Raw genomic sequence first — 19,465 nt, 5'->3', positions numbered from 1 at the left:
ATAGATAGGTAGATAGATAGGTAGATAGATAGGTAGATAGATAGGTAGATAGATAGGTAGATAGATAGGTAGATAGATAGGTAGATAGATAGGTAGATAGATAGGTAGATAGATAGATAGATAGATAGATTGATAGATAGATTGATAGATAAATTGATAGATAGATTGATAGATAGATAGATTGATAGATTGATTGATTGATAGATAGATAGATAGATAGATAGATAGATAGATAGATAGATAGATAGATAGATAGATAGATAGATAGATAGATAGATAGATAGATAGATAGATAGATAGATAGATAGATAGATAGATAGATAGATAGATAGATAGATAGATAGATAGATAGATAGATAGATAGATGGATAGATAGATAGATAGATAGATAGATAGATAGATAGATAGATAGATAGATAGATAGATAGATAGATAGATAGATATATAGATAGATAGATAGATAGGTAGATAGATAGATAGATAGATAGATAGATAGATAGATAGGTAGCCGCGAAGCGATAGCGGCTATTATTGGTGATATTGTGGTTTTTAAAATTCCGTGAGTCGTATCATCTGACTTCTCGGAATTGGCTTTTATTAACTTCAAGGATTCCGACTGCTTCGCAGTAAAATTTGTGTGCATGGCGTCATTTCGGCTTTTTGGTCAATTGCGTGCCTTACGTCACTAAAAAAATGACTACTGAACTCTGTGAACATTTACTAGTTATAGACAAAAAGTGCGCATCTAAGTAGGGCCAAGCTTATAAGCCCTAATTTCTGAGTATTAGTCCTAAAGCGGTTTCAGCACGATTAAAACGAGGCCCTTATAGCCGAGCTGTTAAAGTTTTGGTTATATTTCTAAATAAAAATATTTCTCTTGACGAGTTTTGAAGCAATAGTTTTAGTCTGATGATAGCATCCTATACGGAATAAACTGCTAACGTCCTTTTTATAGGATGGAAAGACTAGATTGCCACCACGTACGAACCGTGGGTTGGGTGTTACTGAGAGGCAATCTAAGGAAAACGCCTTAAAGATAGCGAAGGATCAACTTAAGAAGGTCCACTGGCTCATATTGTTTGAAGATAACACCTGCAGCGTGGTCCGCGCTCTTGGGGATTCTGTTTGTCTTGATTTATCCGAACGTTTACATATAAAAGTGAGTACGTGTTTTCTATTTTTCTTTATATTTTTTAAAAAAGAAACAAATGTTCTCTCGAGTGGAAAGCGTTTTATTATGAAATTTTATTGATCAGAAACGTTTTTGAATTTAAGCGTTTTGGAAAATAATAACAACCGCAAATAAGACATGATTTTAGCAAGGCGAATTCATAAACGTTAAATGGTCAAGAAAAAACCCACCCACAAAATCCTACATTTGGACAGCGGAGGTGCTAACGGTAGGAGGCGAGGAGTTTTGCAATGAATGGGAAGCAAATACACTTATTAAAATAACCGATCCGAACGGAAATAGCAGCTTTGCACGCTATATCCCTGAACGAGACCCAAATATGACAGTTTACGACGATGTTAATCAAATTTTGCTCAACGAACATTGTGGGTCACAAGGAGTAAGACGAAAGTTAGATGTAGGCCAATCGTGTTCTCAGAGCTCAAGCAAAGAAGACCAACTAATCATGGATGCATACGCAACTGAGGGGCAAGCAGAATCACAGAGTGTGCCTGTTAAAGTCTTAGACCCGGAAGAGGTATCAAAAACTTTCAGCGAGTTGCAGTATGAGCCTAATGGAATTGACGAACCTGACTGCAGCGCAATAGGCGACGAACCCGCAGACAAGTGCAAAGAACATGAAAAGAAACCTCTTTCCTCTACACCAGGGGTGAATAAGAAAATCAAGCTGAAACGGAGCAAAGCAATCAACCCGGATGAGATTTCTGAGACAAAGATTCGCAGAGTTGATCGTGAAGCCTCCGATGCTATGAAGAATGCAGCAGACAAAATTATGGAAGCTGCGACACTCATAGTAAATTGTATGACCGAGCTCAGACCTGAACTGAAATCACTTTCGAACAGGAATTACAGGGAGATTCAAATGTCTACCAACGCTATTAAGCAACTTGTAAGTAAAGAGTAGAGAATTCAGTAAACATTAGGAGCAATGGTTTTAAAACGCAAAAATTTAAATGAGCAAATAAAAAACAATACAAAAAAAGGAGAAAATATTGAAGTTGCTGAGAATTTTTTTGAAAGAGTTATTTTTTCAATGTAAATACAAAGGAGCGAAATGATCCTATTTTTAAGCAAAGTTTTTCTAGACTACCGAAGTGTCCAAACTGGGTGTTCTCCTCCCAGTGGCCAAAAGCTTTCCGGAAAGAGATGAGGCCTTGCTTCTCATTACAAAGGGCCCAGGAAAAGGTACCGATTTAGCGACAACTGGTGGAGCAACGCCTCAATTGGTCGGAAGGAACGCGTGCAAACGGTTGTGGACTGTTGAGGAAATAAAGCAACATATGTTGTCTCCAAAGATAAAGCAAAAACAGGGTGTAGTCTCCAGGACTGATTTTTCACCGACAAGAAAGACTCTTTTCAAAGGTTTGTGAGGTCTTATAGTTTTTAATTTGTTTTTTTTTTTTAAATGGCAGAGTTCTTGCGGTTTTAAATGTTTTACAAGAGCCAACGAAAACAATTTACAGATCTTAGAAAACTGGTCCGTTTTTCAATTAGTAAATGCAATTGATCAATTTTTGCTGTTTTTTACTTCAGATCTCTTTCGACTTAAGTACGAGGATCAGTGGCTCCACTGTTACGAGCTAGCAAAAGCAAGCCTAAATAACCGCGCAAATGAGATCCGGTCTGGCGAACGCAAGAGCAACGAACCAAAGGAAGATGGTATGAGATCGGCGCCGGGACCAAGTCAAACAAGATTGACGGAAACAGTCAACGCTGAAGAAACTTCGGAAGAGCTATGACTAGTAACTGTTCTCTGAAAGTGGTGTTCATTAACCGACTCTCCAGAAAAACAATATCTCTGGTGGACATTTACATTTTCTTAACTGTATGTGCTTTTTAAAATGCGCTTCGTTGCTCAACTTTTCTTGAGTTCATATGGATTAAATTTATCTGTTTCTTTTCAAGGCATCTTCATTGAATAACCTTCTCGTTCTTTTGATTAGTTGCTCTCCGGCTTTCCGATTTGATAAATTGACGTTTTTGTTTGCTCTTTTTTTCAAAAAATTTTCGGATGCATGAAAACAAAGGTTTTTCAAATTTTCCCTATTTCTAGAGATAATGCTGCCTAAAAAACTTGAATGGTCAGTGCTTGCTCAATGCGATTATTTTGCGGTAGAGAAATTTGTTCAGACACCTGATAGACCTGCAATGACGCCTATTCAACCTTTAAGAGAATGTATTTTCCTGCGAAAAATTAAGAGTGACTTGAAATGGAAAGAGACGTTTGAAATCCTGTGTCAATCGTACAAAGATCTGGCACCTACGTTTGCAATTGAGCATGACAACTTCGGAGGCTACCGACTAGTTTACAGAGGAAAAAGTGTTGTTCACCCGCCCGAGATTTTCAAACGGAAACCTTCAGGTTTTGTAGCCCCAGTTCCATTTGGTGCGGTGACAAATCTATCAGTTATGTCCTCTGAACGCACAGGACAGCAATTACTTTTACTTGGTCCCATTCGTTTTGTGAACTCCAATTGTGAGCCCAATTGTGAGTATGATTTTTCGAGTGATTCAGGAATAGTCCAATTGAGGATCAAGAAAAAAATTTACCCAGGGGACGAAATTTTTGTTAAGTATGGTCCCGAATTTTTCGAAGAAAACGAGTGTCTCTGCCGCACTTGCCGTTTAAAGGAAAGAAGAAATGCAGAATGCGATTGTATTTTCGAACTTTTACTGCAAAATTTGCTCGATGATCTTGCAAACGAGGTGTTAGTTGATTTAGAGGGAGAACAATCATCTTCACACTGTTCGCCTTGTCCACCAAAAAAGCAAAAACTTAGAGGTCGTAAATTAATAGAAAAGGTCAATGAATTAACAAGCAGTCCGTTAAGCATTTATGGTTCACCCGAACTACCTAACCTATCAGCCAACATTCAGACGGTAGGAAACGACTTTGAGTCGGAACAGACGACAGAAAGCAGTATCTCTCAATTAGAAACAACAAGCTCCGAACGAACGTCACTTGATTCCCATGCTGCTGCGGAGAACGTGTTTGACTCGCCACGAGAAAACTTTACTCCATCTTCGGAAAATTCTCTTTCTGACAAACCTTCTGTGTCCGATCGGGTTATTTCTCCTGAAATTAATGCTGCTGTTTCCGATCGAGGTATTTCCCCCGAAACTAATGCTTCTGTGTCCGATCCGGATATTTCACCTGAAATAAATGATATAACTGCCCACAAAATTTCCGCTCGATTGTTTGAGGGTAGCACAATTTGCGTCGATGATGTCACTGTTCTAATGAATGCCTTTTGTTCTCGCTTTAGTCTTTCCGACGAATGCTCAACTAAAATGCATGCGCTCATAAAGGCGTTTCTTCCACAAGGAAACAATTTTCCCACCGGCTATTCGCAAATTCGTAGAGCAAAAAAACTTTTTGAAGAGGACGTGCGTTTCCTGAAAAAGTCACCAAGACAAAGTCTTTGTGTAACTGGTTTCCGGTTTGAATTAAGAGACATTGTCCAAAGAAATTTTAATGATATAATTGAATACAGTGATCAACGGAAAGAAAGCCCACACCTAGATTGTAACACATTTGTTTGCCCTCCTGTGGATTTAAATGACGATAGGAAAGTCTTTATTAACCTGCTATTGTTCTCTGACGGCGTCAACATCAAAAAGTCGACACTGCGGAAGGAGTTGTGGCCAGTTTGGTTTCAAGTTGCAGATCTGCCGCCCAGGAAAAGGATGAGTCGTCAAAATATTGTTTTGGGTGCCCTGTTTAACGGTAATACTACTCCCAATTGGAATGAACTCGTTCCAATCATAAACTCTGAGTTGTTATCAGGTGTTAATTTCAAACATAACGGAGTTTCCTTCCAAGCTTTTTTCTCAATCAAGCTTCTTATTGCAGACTTGGGCGCAAAAAGCCATATGCTCAATATGTTCAAGTTTAATGGTTTCTACGGGTGTCATTACTGCACGGCACCTGGCAAGACAATTGGTAAGACACATGCGTATTATCCGTTTGCTCAAATCGGAAAAATACGCGAACCGGATATAAACAACGTTTTCGTTAAATACGCAGAATTAATTCCAGTTGATGAATTGATTAACGTAGCTGGCGTAAAGGGCAAAAGTGCTTTCTCCTCAGTTATTAATAATTTACCCCTAGCAGCGCCTATCAATTATATGCACTGTGTTTTGTTAGGGGTTTTTCCCGAAGCTCTGAAATTATGCTACAGAGCCCTGTCATCTGATGATAAAGTTAAAGTCAATTTAGTTCTATCGAACTTGAATTGTCCACGCGAAATGGTAGCCTATTCTAAAAAGATTCGACCACTTGATGAAATGGCTCAGTTCAAAGCCAATGAATATTTCAATTGGTTGTTTTACATCAGCCCTCTCGTTTTTTCAAATCGGATACCTGAAACGTTGTACAATCATCTCGTCAATTTGGTTTTTGGCGTAAGACTTTTGTTCGAATCTAGCAAAGACACAAACACCGCTGCAGCTGAGAAACTCCTGCTACGATTCTGCGAAGATATTGTTTCGATTCATGATGGCAACGAACGCGTCGAAACTATTAACGTACACTGTTTAAAACATCTCGTTGACCAAGTGAGACGTTTTGGACCGCTTTATTGTTATTCAGCGATGTCTTTCGAAGCTGCAAATCGAACCCTAGGTGACGTCTTCACAGGATCACAAAATGAATGCGAGATCATATGTCGTAGAATTCTACAGAGGCATAAATTTGCTAGCGCACAGATTCAAGACCCAAAACTGAGAGAAATTTTCAGTAATTTGACAGGAAACGTTTACATTGATAATGCTAGTTACTGCGATGAGTTCATTTATACAAGTGCTGTCAAACATGGAAAATCCCTTTACGCTGAAGCTGACTTTTTTAACCGTCATTATTTTCAAAACACCTACTTCGACTCCCCGGCGTACGCAAGATCAAAACATGCAAACTGTTTTGTGTCTTTTATCGAGAACACCGATGAAGTTTTTGGTCAAATCCAGTATTTCTTTACGCAACCTGGGTCACCTTTCTTCAACGAGGTACAGGCTGAAATCAAAATTCTTCGAACTTTGCGTGAGATTGGACGAGTGAAAGGCTTCTTTTTTGAGGTAGAGGAAACAAATATTCTAAAGTCTGTTCCTGCACGTCTCATGAAGAAAGTGTTTCTATTTACCGACCTTATGGATGACAAACAGTGCGTATTGGGCAGAAAAATTATTGCAAGATTGTGCTCAAATTTTGAGCATTCATGAGAAGAAAAAACGTTAAAAACACCTTTTTTCATTTCTTTGAATCCCATCAAGCTACTGAGCCTATTCTGTGTCGAATTAGTGCCAATTTGTTTTATATTTTCATGCATCAAGCTACTGAGCTTGTTCTGCGTAGAATTAGTGCCATTTTTTTTATTTATTTTAATGCATCAAGCTGCTGAGCTTGTTTTGCAAACTTGTCACTCTTGCCTTCCTTCGAAACTAAATTTGCATCAAACTAAAGAGCTTATTTTAATTCAAAGTTTTGTCGCCCAATTTAGAAGTAAGACTTGCATCAAGCTACTGAGCTTGCTTTGCAAATCAGTCATTTCTTTCCTTACTTTTTTAAAAGTCGCATCAAGCTACTGAGCTTGTTCTGCGTAGAATTAGTGCCATTTTTTTTTATTTTAATGCATCAAGCTACTGAGCTTGTTTTGCAAACTTGTCTTTCTTGCCTTCCTTCGAAACTATATTTGCATCAAACTAAAGAGCTTATTTTAATTCAAAGTTTTGTCGCCCAATTTAGAAGTAAGACTTGCATCAAGCTACTGAGCTTGCTTTGCAAATCAGTCATTTCTTTCCTTATTTTTTTAAAAGTCGCATCAAGCTACTGAGCTTGTTCTGCGTAGAATTAGTGCCATTTTTTAATTATTTTAATGCATCAAGCTACTGAGCTTGTTTTGCAAACTTGTCACTCTTGCCTTCCTTCGAAACTAAATTTGCATCAAACTAAAGAGCTTGTTTTAATTCAAAGTTTTGTCGCCCAATTTAGAAGTAAGACTTGCATCAAGCTACTGAGCTTGCTTTGCAAATCAGTCATTTCTTTCCTTATTTTTTAAAAAGCCGCATCAAGCTACTGAGCTTGTTCTGCGTAGAATTAGTGCCATTTTTTTATTTATTTTAATGCATCAAGCTGCTGAGCTTGTTTTGCAAACTTGTCACTCTTGCCTTCCTTCGAAACTAAATTTGCATCAAACTAAAGAGCTTATTTTAATTCAAAGTTTTGTCGCCCAATTTAGAAGTAAGATTTGCATCAAGCTACTGAGCTTGCTTTGCAAATCAGTCATTTCTTTCCTTATTTTTTTAAAAGTCGCATCAAGCTACTGAGCTTGTTCTGCGTAGAATTAGTGCCATTTTTTTATTTTAATGCATCAAGCTACTGAGCTTGTTTTGCAAACTTGTCACTCTTGCCTTCCTTCGAAACTAAATTTGCATCAAACTAAAGAGCTTATTTTAATTCAAAGTTTTGTCGCCCAATTTAGAAGTAAGACTTGCATCAAGCTACTGAGCTTGCTTTGCAAATCAGTCATTTCTTTCCTTATTTTTTTTAAAAGTCGCATCAAGCTACTGAGCTTGTTCTGCGTAGAATTAGTGCCATTTTTTATTTATTTTAATGCATCAAGCTACTGAGCTTGTTTTGCAAACTTGTCACTCTTGCCTTCCTTCGAAATAATTTGCAACAAACTAAAGAGCTTGTTTTAATTCAAAGTTTTGTCGCCCAATTTAGAAGTAAGACTTGCATCAAGCTACTGAGCTTGCTTTGCAAATCAGTCATTTCTATCCTTATTTTTTTAAAAGCCGCATCAAGCTACTGAGCTTGTTCTGCGTAGAATTAGTGCCATTTTTTTATTTATTTTAATGCATCAAGCTGCTGAGATTGTTTTGCAAACTTGTCACTCTTGCCTTCCTTCGAAACTAAATTTGCATCAAACTAAAGAGCTTATTTTAATTCAAAGTTTTGTCGCCCAATTTAGAAGTAAGACTTGCATCAAGCTACTGAGCTTGCTTTGCAAATCAGTCATTTCTTTCCTTATTTTTTTTAAAAGTCGCATCAAGCTACTGAGCTTGTTCTGCGTAGAATTAGTGCCATTTTTTTTTATTTTAATGCATCAAGCTACTGAGCTTGTTTCGCAAACTTGTCACTCTTGCCTTCCTTCGAAATTAATTTGCAACAAACTAAAGAGCTTGTTTTAATTCAAAGTTTCGTCGCCCAATTTAGAAGTAAGACTTGCATCAAGCTACTGAGCTTGCATTGCAAATCGGTCATTTCTTTCCTTATTTTTTTAAAAGCCGCATCAAGCTACTGAGCTTGTTCTGCGTAGAATTAGTGCCATTTTTTATTTATTTTAATGCATCAAGCTACTGAGCTTGTTTTGCAAACTTGTCACTCTTGCCTTCCTTCGAAACTAAATTTGCATCAAACTAAAGAGCTTATTTTAATTCAAAGTTTTGTCGCCCAATTTAGAAGTAAGACTTGCATCAAGCTACTGAGCTTGCTTTGCAAATCAGTCATTTCTTTCCTTACTTTTTTAAAAGTCGCATCAAGCTACTGAGCTTGTTCTGCGTAGAATTAGTAACATTTTTTTAATTTATTTTAATGCATCAAGCTGCTGAGCTTGTTTTGCAAACTTGTCACTCTTGCCTTCCTTCGAAACTAAATTTGCATCAAACTAAAGAGCTTATTTTAATTCAAAGTTTTGTCGCCCAATTTAGAAGTAAGACTTGCATCAAGCTACTGAGCTTGCTTTGCAAATCAGTCATTTCTTTCCTTATTTTTTTAAAAGCCGCATCAAGCTACTGAGCTTGTTCTGCGTAGAATTAGTGCCATTTTTTTATTTATTTTAATGCATCAAGCTGCTGAGCTTGTTTTGCAAACTTGTCACTCTTGCCTTCCTTCGAAACTAAATTTGCATCAAACTAAAGAGCTTATTTTAATTCAAAGTTTTGTCGCCCAATTTAGAAGTAAGACTTGCATCAAGCTACTGAGCTTGCTTTGCAAATCAGTCATTTCTTTCCTTACTTTTTTAAAAGCCGCATCAAGCTACTGAGCTTGTTCTGCGTAGAATTAGTGCCATTTTTTTATTTATTTTAATGCATCAAGCTGCTGAGCTTGTTTTGCAAACTTGTCACTCTTGCCTTCCTTCGAAACTAAATTTGCATCAAACTAAAGAGCTTATTTTAATTCAAAGTTTTGTCGCCCAATTTAGAAGTAAGACTTGCATCAAGCTACTGAGCTTGCTTTGCAAATCAGTCATTTCTTTCCTTACTTTTTTAAAAGTCGCATCAAGCTACTGAGCTTGTTCTGCGTAGAATTAGTGCCATTTTTTTATTTTAATGCATCAAGCTACTGAGCTTGTTTTGCAAACTTGTCACTCTTGCCTTCCTTCGAAACTATATTTGCATCAAACTAAAGAGCTTATTTTAATTCAAAGTTTTGTCGCCCAATTTAGAAGTAAGACTTGCATCAAGCTACTGAGCTTGCTTTGCAAATCAGTCATTTCTTTCCTTATTTTTTTAAAAGTCGCATCAAGCTACTGAGCTTGTTCTGCGTAGAATTAGTGCCATTTTTTATTTATCTTAATGCATCAAGCTACTGAGCTTGTTTTGCAAACTTGTCACTCTTGCCTTCCTTCGAAACTATATTTGCATCAAACTAAAGAGCTTATTTCAATTCAAAGTTTTGTCGCCCAATTTAGAAGTAAGACTTGCATCAAGCTACTGAGCTTGCTTTGCAAATCAGTCATTTCTTTCCTTATTTTTTTAAAAGTCGCATCAAGCTACTGAGCTTGATCTGCGTAGAATTAGTGCCATTTTTTATTTATTTTAATGCATCAAGCTACTGAGCTTGTTTTGCAAACTTGTCACTCTTGCCTTCCTTCGAAACTATATTTGCATCAAACTAAAGAGCTTATTTCAATTCAAAGTTTTGTCGCCCAATTTAGAAGTAAGACTTGCATCAAGCTACTGAGCTTGCTTTGCAAATCAGTCATTTCTTTCCTTATTTTTTTAAAAGTCGCATCAAGCTACTGAGCTTGTTCTGCGTAGAATTAGTGCCATTTTTTATTTATTTTAATGCATCAAGCTACTGAGCTTGTTTTGCAAACTTGTCACTCTTGCCTTCCTTCGAAACTAAATTTGCATCAAACTAAAGAGCTTATTTTAATTCAAAGTTTTGTCGCCCAATTTAGAAGTAAGACTTGCATCAAGCTACTGAGCTTGCTTTGCAAATCAGTCATTTCTTTCCTTACTTTTTTAAAAGTCGCATCAAGCTACTGAGCTTGTTCTGCGTAGAATTAGTGCCATTTTTTATTTATTTTAATGCATCAAGCTACTGAGCTTGTTTTGCAAACTTGTCACTCTTGCCTTCCTTCGAAACTAAATTTGCATCAAACTAAAGAGCTTATTTCAATTCAAAGTTTTGTCGCCCAATTTAGAAGTAAGACTTGCATCAAGCTACTGAGCTTGCTTTGCAAATCAGTCATTTCTTTCCTTATTTTTTTAAAAGTCGCATCAAGCTACTGAGCTTGTTCTGCGTAGAATTAGTGCCATTTTTTATTTATTTTAATGCATCAAGCTACTGAGCTTGTTTTGCAAACTTGTCACTCTTGTCTTCCTTCGAAACTAAATTTGCATCAAACTAAAGAGCTTATTTTAATTCAAAGTTTTGACGCCCAATTTAGAAGTAAGACTTGCATCAAGCTACTGAGCTTGCTTTGCAAATCAGTCATTTCTTTCCTTACTTTTTTAAAAGTCGCATCAAGCTACTGAGCTTGTTCTGCGTAGAATTAGTGCCATTTTTTATTTATTTTAATGCATCAAGCTACTGAGCTTGTTTTGCAAACTTGTCACTCTTGCCTTCCTTCGAAACTAAATTTGCATCAAACTAAAGAGCTTATTTTAATTCAAAGTTTTGTCGCCCAATTTATAGGTAAGACTGGCATCAAGCTACTGAGCTTGCTTTGCAAATCAGTCATTTCTTTCCTTACTTTTTTAAAAGTCGCATCAAGCTACTGAGCTTGTTCTGTGTAGAATTAGTGCCATTTTTTATTTATTTTAATGCATCAAGCTACTGAGCTTGTTTTGCAAACTTGTCACTCTTGCCTTCCTTCGAAACTAAATTTGCATCAAACTAAAGAGCTTATTTTAATTCAAAGTTTTGTCGCCCAATTTAGAAGTAAGACTTGCATCAAGCTACTGAGCTTGCTTTGCAAATCAGTCATTTCTTTCCTTACTTTTTTAAAAGTCGCATCAAGCTACTGAGCTTGTTCTGCGTAGAATTAGTGCCATTTTTTATTTATTTTAATGCATCAAGCTACTGAGCTTGTTTTGCAAACTTGTCACTCTTGCCTTCCTTCGAAACTAAATTTGCATCAAACTAAAGAGCTTATTTCAATTCAAAGTTTTGTCGCCCAATTTAGAAGTAAGACTTGCATCAAGCTACTGAGCTTGCTTTGCAAATCAGTCATTTCTTTCCTTATTTTTTTAAAAGTCGCATCAAGCTACTGAGCTTGTTCTGCGTAGAATTAGTGCCATTTTTTATTTATTTTAATGCATCAAGCTACTGAGCTTGTTTTGCAAACTTGTCACTCTTGTCTTCCTTCGAAACTAAATTTGCATCAAACTAAAGAGCTTATTTTAATTCAAAGTTTTGTCGCCCAATTTAGAAGTAAGACTTGCATCAAGCTACTGAGCTTGCTTTGCAAATCAGTCATTTCTTTCCTTATTTTTTTAAAAGTCGCATCAAGCTACTGAGCTTGTTCTGCGTAGAATTAGTGCCATTTTTTATTTATTTTAATGCATCAAGCTACTGAGCTTGTTTTGCAAACTTGTCACTCTTGCCTTCCTTCGAAACTAAATTTGCATCAAACTAAAGAGCTTATTTTAATTCAAAGTTTTGTTGCCCAATTTAGAAGTAAGACTTGCATCAAGCTACTGAGCTTGCTTTGCAAATCAGTCATTTCTTTCCTTACTTTTTTAAAAGTCGCATCAAGCTACTGAGCTTGTTCTGCGTAGAATTAGTGCCATTTTTTTATTTATTTTAATGCATCAAGCTGCTGAGCTTGTTTTGCAAACTTGTCACTCTTGCCTTCCTTCGAAACTAAATTTGCATCAAACTAAAGAGCTTATTTTAATTCAAAGTTTTGTCGCCCAATTTAGAAGTAAGACTTGCATCAAGCTACTGAGCTTGCTTTGCAAATCAGTCATTTCTTTCCTTACTTGTCGCATCAAGCTACTGAGCTTGTTCTGCGTAGAATTAGTGCCATTTTTTATTTATTTTAATGCATCAAGCTACTGAGCTTGTTTTGCATACTTGTCACTCTTGCCTTCCTTCGAAACTAAATTTGCATCAAACTAAAGAGCTTATTTTAATTCAAAGTTTTGTCGCCCAATTTAGAAGTAAGACTTGCATCAAGCTACTGAGCTTGCTTTGCAAATCAGTCATTTCTTTCCTTACTTTTTTAAAAGTCGCATCAAGCTACTGAGCTTGTTCTGCGTAGAATTAGTGCCATTTTTTATTTATTTTAATGCATCAAGCTACTGAGCTTGTTTTGCAAACTTGTCACTCTTGTCTTCCTTCGAAACTAAATTTGCATCAAACTAAAGAGCTTATTTTAATTCAAAGTTTTGTCGCCCAATTTAGAAGTAAGACTTGCATCAAGCTACTGAGCTTGCTTTGCAAATCAGTCATTTCTTTCCTTACTTTTTTAAAAGTCGCATCAAGCTACTGAGCTTGTTCTGCGTAGAATTAGTGCCATTTTTTATTTATTTTAATGCATCAAGCTACTGAGCTTGTTTTGCAAACTTGTCACTCTTGCCTTCCTTCGAAACTAAATTTGCATCAAACTAAAGAGCTTATTTTAATTCAAAGTTTTGTCGCCCAATTTATAGGTAAGACTGGCATCAAGCTACTGAGCTTGCTTTGCAAATCAGTCATTTCTTTCCTTACTTTTTTAAAAGCCGCATCAAGCTACTGAGCTTGTTCTGCGTAGAATTAGTGCTATTTTTTTTATTTTAATGCATCAAGTTACTGATCCTGTTTTGCAAACTTGTCACTCTTGCCTTCCTTCGAAACTGTATTTGCATCAAACTAAAGAGCTTATTTTAATTCAAAGTTTTGTCGCCCAATTTAGAAGTAAGACTTGCATCAAGCTACTGAGCTTGCTTTGCAAATCAGTCATTTCTTTCCTTATTTTTTTAAAAGTCGCATCAAGCTACTGAGCTTGTTCTGCGTAGAATTAGTGCCATTTTTTATTTATTTTAATGCATCAAGCTACTGAGCTTGTTTTGCAAACTTGTCACTCTTGCCTTCCTTCGAAACTAAATTTGCATCAAACTAAAGAGCTTATTTTAATTCAAAGTTTTGTCGCCCAATTTAGAAGTAAGACTTGCATCAAGCTTCTGAGCTTGCTTTGCAAATCAGTCATTTCTTTCCTTACTTTTTTAAAAGTCGCATCAAGCTACTGAGCTTGTTCTGCGTAGAATTAGTGCCATTTTTTATTTATTTTAATGCATCAAGCTACTGAGCTTGTTTTGCAAACTTGTCACTCTTGCCCTCCTTCGAAACTAAATTTGCATCAAACTAAAGAGCTTATTTTAATTCAAAGTTTTTTCGCCCAATTTAGAAGTAAGACTTGCATCAAGCTACTGAGCTTGCTTTGCAAATCAGTCATTTTTTTCCTTACTTTTTTAAAAGTCGCATCAAGCTACTGAGCTTGTTCTGCGTAGAATTAGTAACATTTTTTTTATTTATTTTAATGCATCAAGCTGCTGAGCTTGTTTTGCAAACTTGTCACTCTTGCCTTCCTTCGAAACTAAATTTGCATCAAACTAAAGAGCTTATTTCAATTCAAAGTTTTGTCGCCCAATTTAGAAGTAAGACTTGCATCAAGCTACTGAGCTTGCTTTGCAAATCAGTCATTTCTTTCCTTATTTTTTTAAAAGTCGCATCAAGCTACTGAGCTTGTTCTGCGTAGAATTAGTGCCATTTTTTATTTATTTTAATGCATCAAGCTACTGAGCTTGTTTTGCAAACTTGTCACTCTTGCCTTCCTTCGAAACTAAATTTGCATCAAACTAAAGAGCTTATTTTAATTCAAAGTTTTGTTGCCCAATTTAGAAGTAAGACTTGCATCAAGCTACTGAGCTTGCTTTGCAAATCAGTCATTTCTTTCCTTACTTTTTTAAAAGTCGCATCAAGCTACTGAGCTTGTTCTGCGTAGAATTAGTGCCATTTTTTTATTTATTTTAATGCATCAAGCTGCTGAGCTTGTTTTGCAAACTTGTCACTCTTGCCTTCCTTCGAAACTAAATTTGCATCAAACTAAAGAGCTTATTTTAATTCAAAGTTTTGTCGCCCAATTTAGAAGTAAGACTTGCATCAAGCTACTGAGCTTGCTTTGCAAATCAGTCATTTCTTTCCTTACTTTTTTAAAAGTCGCATCAAGCTACTGAGCTTGTTCTGCGTAGAATTAGTGCCATTTTTTATTTATTTTAATGCATCAAGCTACTGAGCTTGTTTTGCATACTTGTCACTCTTGCCTTCCTTCGAAACTAAATTTGCATCAAACTAAAGAGCTTATTTTAATTCAAAGTTTTGTCGCCCAATTTAGAAGTAAGACTTGCATCAAGCTACTGAGCTTGCTTTGCAAATCAGTCATTTCTTTCCTTACTTTTTTAAAAGTCGCATCAAGCTACTGAGCTTGTTCTGCGTAGAATTAGTGCCATTTTTTTTATTTTAATGCATCAAGCTACTGAGCTTGTTTTGCAAACTTGTCACTCTTGCCTTCCTTCGAAACTGTATTTGCATCAAACTAAAGAGCTTATTTTAATTCAAAGTTTTGTCGCCCAATTTAGAAGTAAGACTTGCATCAAGCTACTGAGCTTGCTTTGCAAATCAGTCATTTCTTTCCTTACTTTTTTAAAAGTCGCATCAAGCTACTGAGCTTGTTCTGCGTAGAATTAGTGCCATTTTTTATTTATTTTAATGCATCAAGCTACTGAGCTTGTTTTGCAAACTTGTCACTCTTTCCTTCCTTCGAAACTAAAGTTGCATCAAACTAAAGAGCTTATTTTAATTCAAAGTTTTGTCGCCCAATTTAGAAGTAAGACTTGCATCAAGCTACTGAGCTTGCTTTGCAAATCAGTCATTTCTTTCCTTACTTTTTTAAAAGTCGCATCAAGCTACTGAGCTTGTTCTGCGTAGAATTAGTGCCATTTTTTATTTATTTTAATGCATCAAGCTACTGAGCTTGTTTTGCAAACTTGTCACTCTTGCCTTCCTTCGAAACTAAATTTGCATCAAACTAAAGAGCTTATTTCAATTCAAAGTTTTGTCGCCCAATTTAGAAGTAAGACTTGCATCAAGCTACTGAGCTTGCTTTGCAAATCAGTCATTTCTTTCCTTATTTTTTTAAAAGTCGCATCAAGCTACTGAGCTTGTTCTGCGTAGAATTAGTGCCATTTTTTATTTATTTTAATGCATCAAGCTACTGAGCTTGTTTTGCATACTTGTCACTCTTGCCTTCCTTCGAAACTAAATTTGCATCAAACTAAAGAGCTTATTTTAATTCAAAGTTTTGTCGCCCAATTTAGAAGTAAGACTTGCATCAAGCTACTGAGCTTGCTTTGCAAATCAGTCATTTCTTTCCTTACTTTTTTAAAAGTCGCATCAAGCTACTGAGCTTGTTCTGCGTAGAATTAGTGCCATTTTTTTTATTTTAATGCATCAAGCTACTGAGCTTGTTTTGCAAACTTGTCACTCTTGCCTTCCTTCGAAACTGTATTTGCATCAAACTAAAGAGCTTATTTTAATTCAAAGTTTTGTCGCCCAATTTAGAAGTAAGACTTGCATCAAGCTACTGAGCTTGCTTTGCAAATCAGTCATTTCTTTCCTTACTTTTTTAAAAGTCGCATCAAGCTACTGAGCTTGTTCTGCGTAGAATTAGTGCCATTTTTTATTTATTTTAATGCATCAAGCTACTGAGCTTGTTTTGCAAACTTGTCACTCTTTCCTTCCTTCGAAACTAAAGTTGCATCAAACTAAAGAGCTTATTTTAATTCAAAGTTTTGTCGCCCAATTTAGAAGTAAGACTTGCATCAAGCTACTGAGCTTGCTTTGCAAATCAGTCATTTCTTTCCTTACTTTTTTAAAAGTCGCATCAAGCTACTGAGCTTGTTCTGCGTAGAATTAGTGCCATTTTTTTTATTTTAATGCATCAAGCTACTGAGCTTGTTTTGCAAACTTGTCACTCTTGCCTTCCTTCGAAACTGTATTTGCATCAAACTAAAGAGCTTATTTTAATTCAAAGTTTTGTCGCCCAATTTAGAAGTAAGACTTGCATCAAGCTACTGAGCTTGCTTTGCAAATCAGTCAATTCTTTCCTTATTTTTTTAAAAGTCGCATCAAGCTACTGAGCTTGTTCTGCGTAGATAGATAGGTAGGTAGATAGATAGATAGATAGATAGATAGATAGATAGATAGATAGATAGATAGATAGATAGATAGATAGATAGATAGATAGATAGATAGATAGATAGATAGATAGATTAGATAGATTAGATAGATAGATAGATAGATAGATAGATAGATAGATAGATAGATAGATAGATAGATAGATAGATAGATAGATAGATTAGATCGATTAGATAGATAGATAGATAGATAGATAGATAGATAGATAGATAGATAGATAGATAGATAGATAGATAGGTAGATAGATAGATAGATTAGATAGATAGATAGATAGATAGATAGATAGATAGATAGATAGATAGATAGATAGATAGATAGATAGATAGATAGATAGATAGATAGATAGATAGATAGATAGATAGATAGATAGATAGATAGATAGATAGATAGATAGATAGATAGATAGATAGATAGATAGATAGATAGATAGATAGATAGATAGATAGATAGCTGGATAGATAGATAGATATATAGATAGATAGATAGATAGCTATGTTTGTCTTTTCTATCTGCCAATTATATTTGCTTTTTCAATCTAAAAACTTATCATAATGAAAAGTCCTCTGAATTTTCAAAATATTTTGCCCCATTTTTTGTTTTTCCCCAGATCCGATGTCTGATAATTGGCGATTCAAACCTCAGAGATGCCCAACCACATCTTGAACGGGATCCCCTATTAGCAGCATATTGGTAAAACATATGCTATTTTAATTTCATCAGCGTAACTACTTTAATTTCATCAATGTAACTATTAACTTTTTTTTGCAGTCCGGTCTATGACGGCAAAGGAGGGCGCCGCTGTCATGATCTGATGAGTCTTGTAGCACAAACGAGAGGCTACACACATGCTTTTGTTATTGTTGGGGATAACGATGTCAAAAACTTGAATGTTAATCTAATTTGCCAGAAGTTTAAAGAGTTTAGTCGGAGTGTGTGGCCAACTGAAGTAAAGTTTGCCGGCCATATGAGACGGAAAGATCTGCCCGTCCATCTAGTTGCTTACAATAATATGTTTTTGCGTAACAAGTTGGGCCCCCAATTAAAAAGTAGTAGGCTTATAAGACGAGAAGACTTTGACGACAATTGTAAGTTCCATTTCGATAAATTTGGAGAGGGCTATCGGCATATGGGTGCACTTATACTGTCGGTGCTACATGAATTCTGCTAACAATCTGTGAATTCTGCGTTTCCAGCTTAATATTATGAGGCTTAATATTTCCGGCTTAATACGTGAATTCTGCGAATAATCTGTGAATTCTGCGTTTCCAGCTTAATATTATGAGGCTTAATATTTCCGGCTTAATACGTGAATTCTGCGAATAATCTGTGAATTCTGCGTTTCCGGCTTAATATTATGAGGCGTCGTCCTCATCCTGCTCTGAATTGAATATTCAAATCATTTCATGATTCAAATTATTCTTTTGTTCTCATGTGGTTTAATATTAACTTGTCCCCTTTTACAGGTTTTAGATTTCGCTGCTTCTCTCCTTTTTATGCTTCAGATCAATGAGATTTCAGTAGTTCTTTATTCTTCCGGCCATTGTGTGCAATCTGACGTTCAAGAAATTTCCTGACACGTTGTGTTCTTTGGGGGGGGGGTCTGGTGTGTTGTTGGTTGGAGGTCGGAGGTGCTACTGCTGATGAAGGTGGACGTGGGCCGACCTCGTCTGGCCTGGAATGTCAGATGGACACACCTGGAACGCTGCTGTCGTGTTCGTCAGCGTGTGCACGTGTAGCGGAGGTCGATATCACGAGGTCAAACAGCAATTATTCCCAATGTTGGCAGAGTGAACAGAGCAGAGTGAACAGAACGTTTCCCAATGTTGGCAGAGTGAACAGAACGGTGGCCGCCGTATTGGCCGACAGGGCGTTTAGCCGAGATAGATCAGAGTGAACAGAACAGATCAGAGTGAACCTATAAACTGAACAGAACACCTATAAACAGAACAGAACACTATAAACAGACATTTATTTATTATTTCATTGATTAATTGTTCTTTTCCGTTATTAAATGTTTTATTTATATTTATTTCATTTTAATTCAAAGTAATGCATGTGTTTTGAGTTTTTCAATAGTTTACATCGGGCATGAAATGCCTGATTTAGGAATTCAGATAAGGGATCTTAATTGTTTGGACAATTTAAGATGAGAGACAACAATTGATCGAGAAATGGCGGGTAATTAGCCTGCTCAGATAGAGATAAGAGAAATGGCGGGTAATTAGCCTGCTCAGATAGAGAAATGGCGGGTAATTAGCCTGCTCAGATAGAGTGAATACGGATAATTAGCAATGCTCAGCTTGAGGACATTCGGTTAGTGAAGCTTCACAGAGAACGCTAATAATAACAAAATAATGCGTAGGATGAATCACTATAATTTTCTCTGCAGAACATGCTGTAAATTGCAAAGTGGGACATGTTCAGAAAGCTGGCCTGGCTAAAATCCAGGCTGTAAAAATTAATGTTCCAGCTCTGATTTTAACTGACTAACAGATCCGGGTAATAATTTCATAAGAATCCCTCATTCAAAACCAAACGCTTTTTACTGAAAATGGTTGTATAAAGAGTGGACGCCGCCGACATTAAACGTAGGGAATTGAACAATGGGATCAAAGGAAATTAGACTTGTCGCTAGATTGCGCACACTGTAAAATGCGAACTCTGTTCTACTTGCCAAAATTTGAAGGTGTCTGACTTTATCGCTCTTGCTTATTTTCCCGATGTTAATACATGTGTGCGGCAAGCAGCGATATTGCCGAGTGTATATACTTCTGCTATATCTGCTTTTTGTCATGAAATGCATC

General features: G+C 36.3%; 2 protein-coding genes across 2 annotated transcripts in view; both read left to right on the top strand.

Moving 5' to 3' along the window:
* Positions 1–19,465, top strand: part of LOC142351224 (mediator of RNA polymerase II transcription subunit 22-like) — a 595,906-nt gene that overhangs the window by 327,882 nt on the left and 248,559 nt on the right. The gene's annotated exons all lie outside the window — the stretch shown is intronic.
* The window catches only part of LOC142350662 (uncharacterized), a 32,101-nt gene that overhangs the window by 10,881 nt on the left and 1,755 nt on the right, over positions 1–19,465 (top strand). The gene's annotated exons all lie outside the window — the stretch shown is intronic.

This window comes from Convolutriloba macropyga, chromosome 12 (assembly GCF_964194025.1).
Source record: "Convolutriloba macropyga chromosome 12, txConMacr16.3, whole genome shotgun sequence".
NCBI classification, from domain to species: domain Eukaryota; kingdom Metazoa; phylum Xenacoelomorpha; order Acoela; family Convolutidae; genus Convolutriloba; species Convolutriloba macropyga.
Note: the sequence above shows the minus strand (reverse complement) of the source record. Positions and strands in the feature narration are given on the sequence as shown.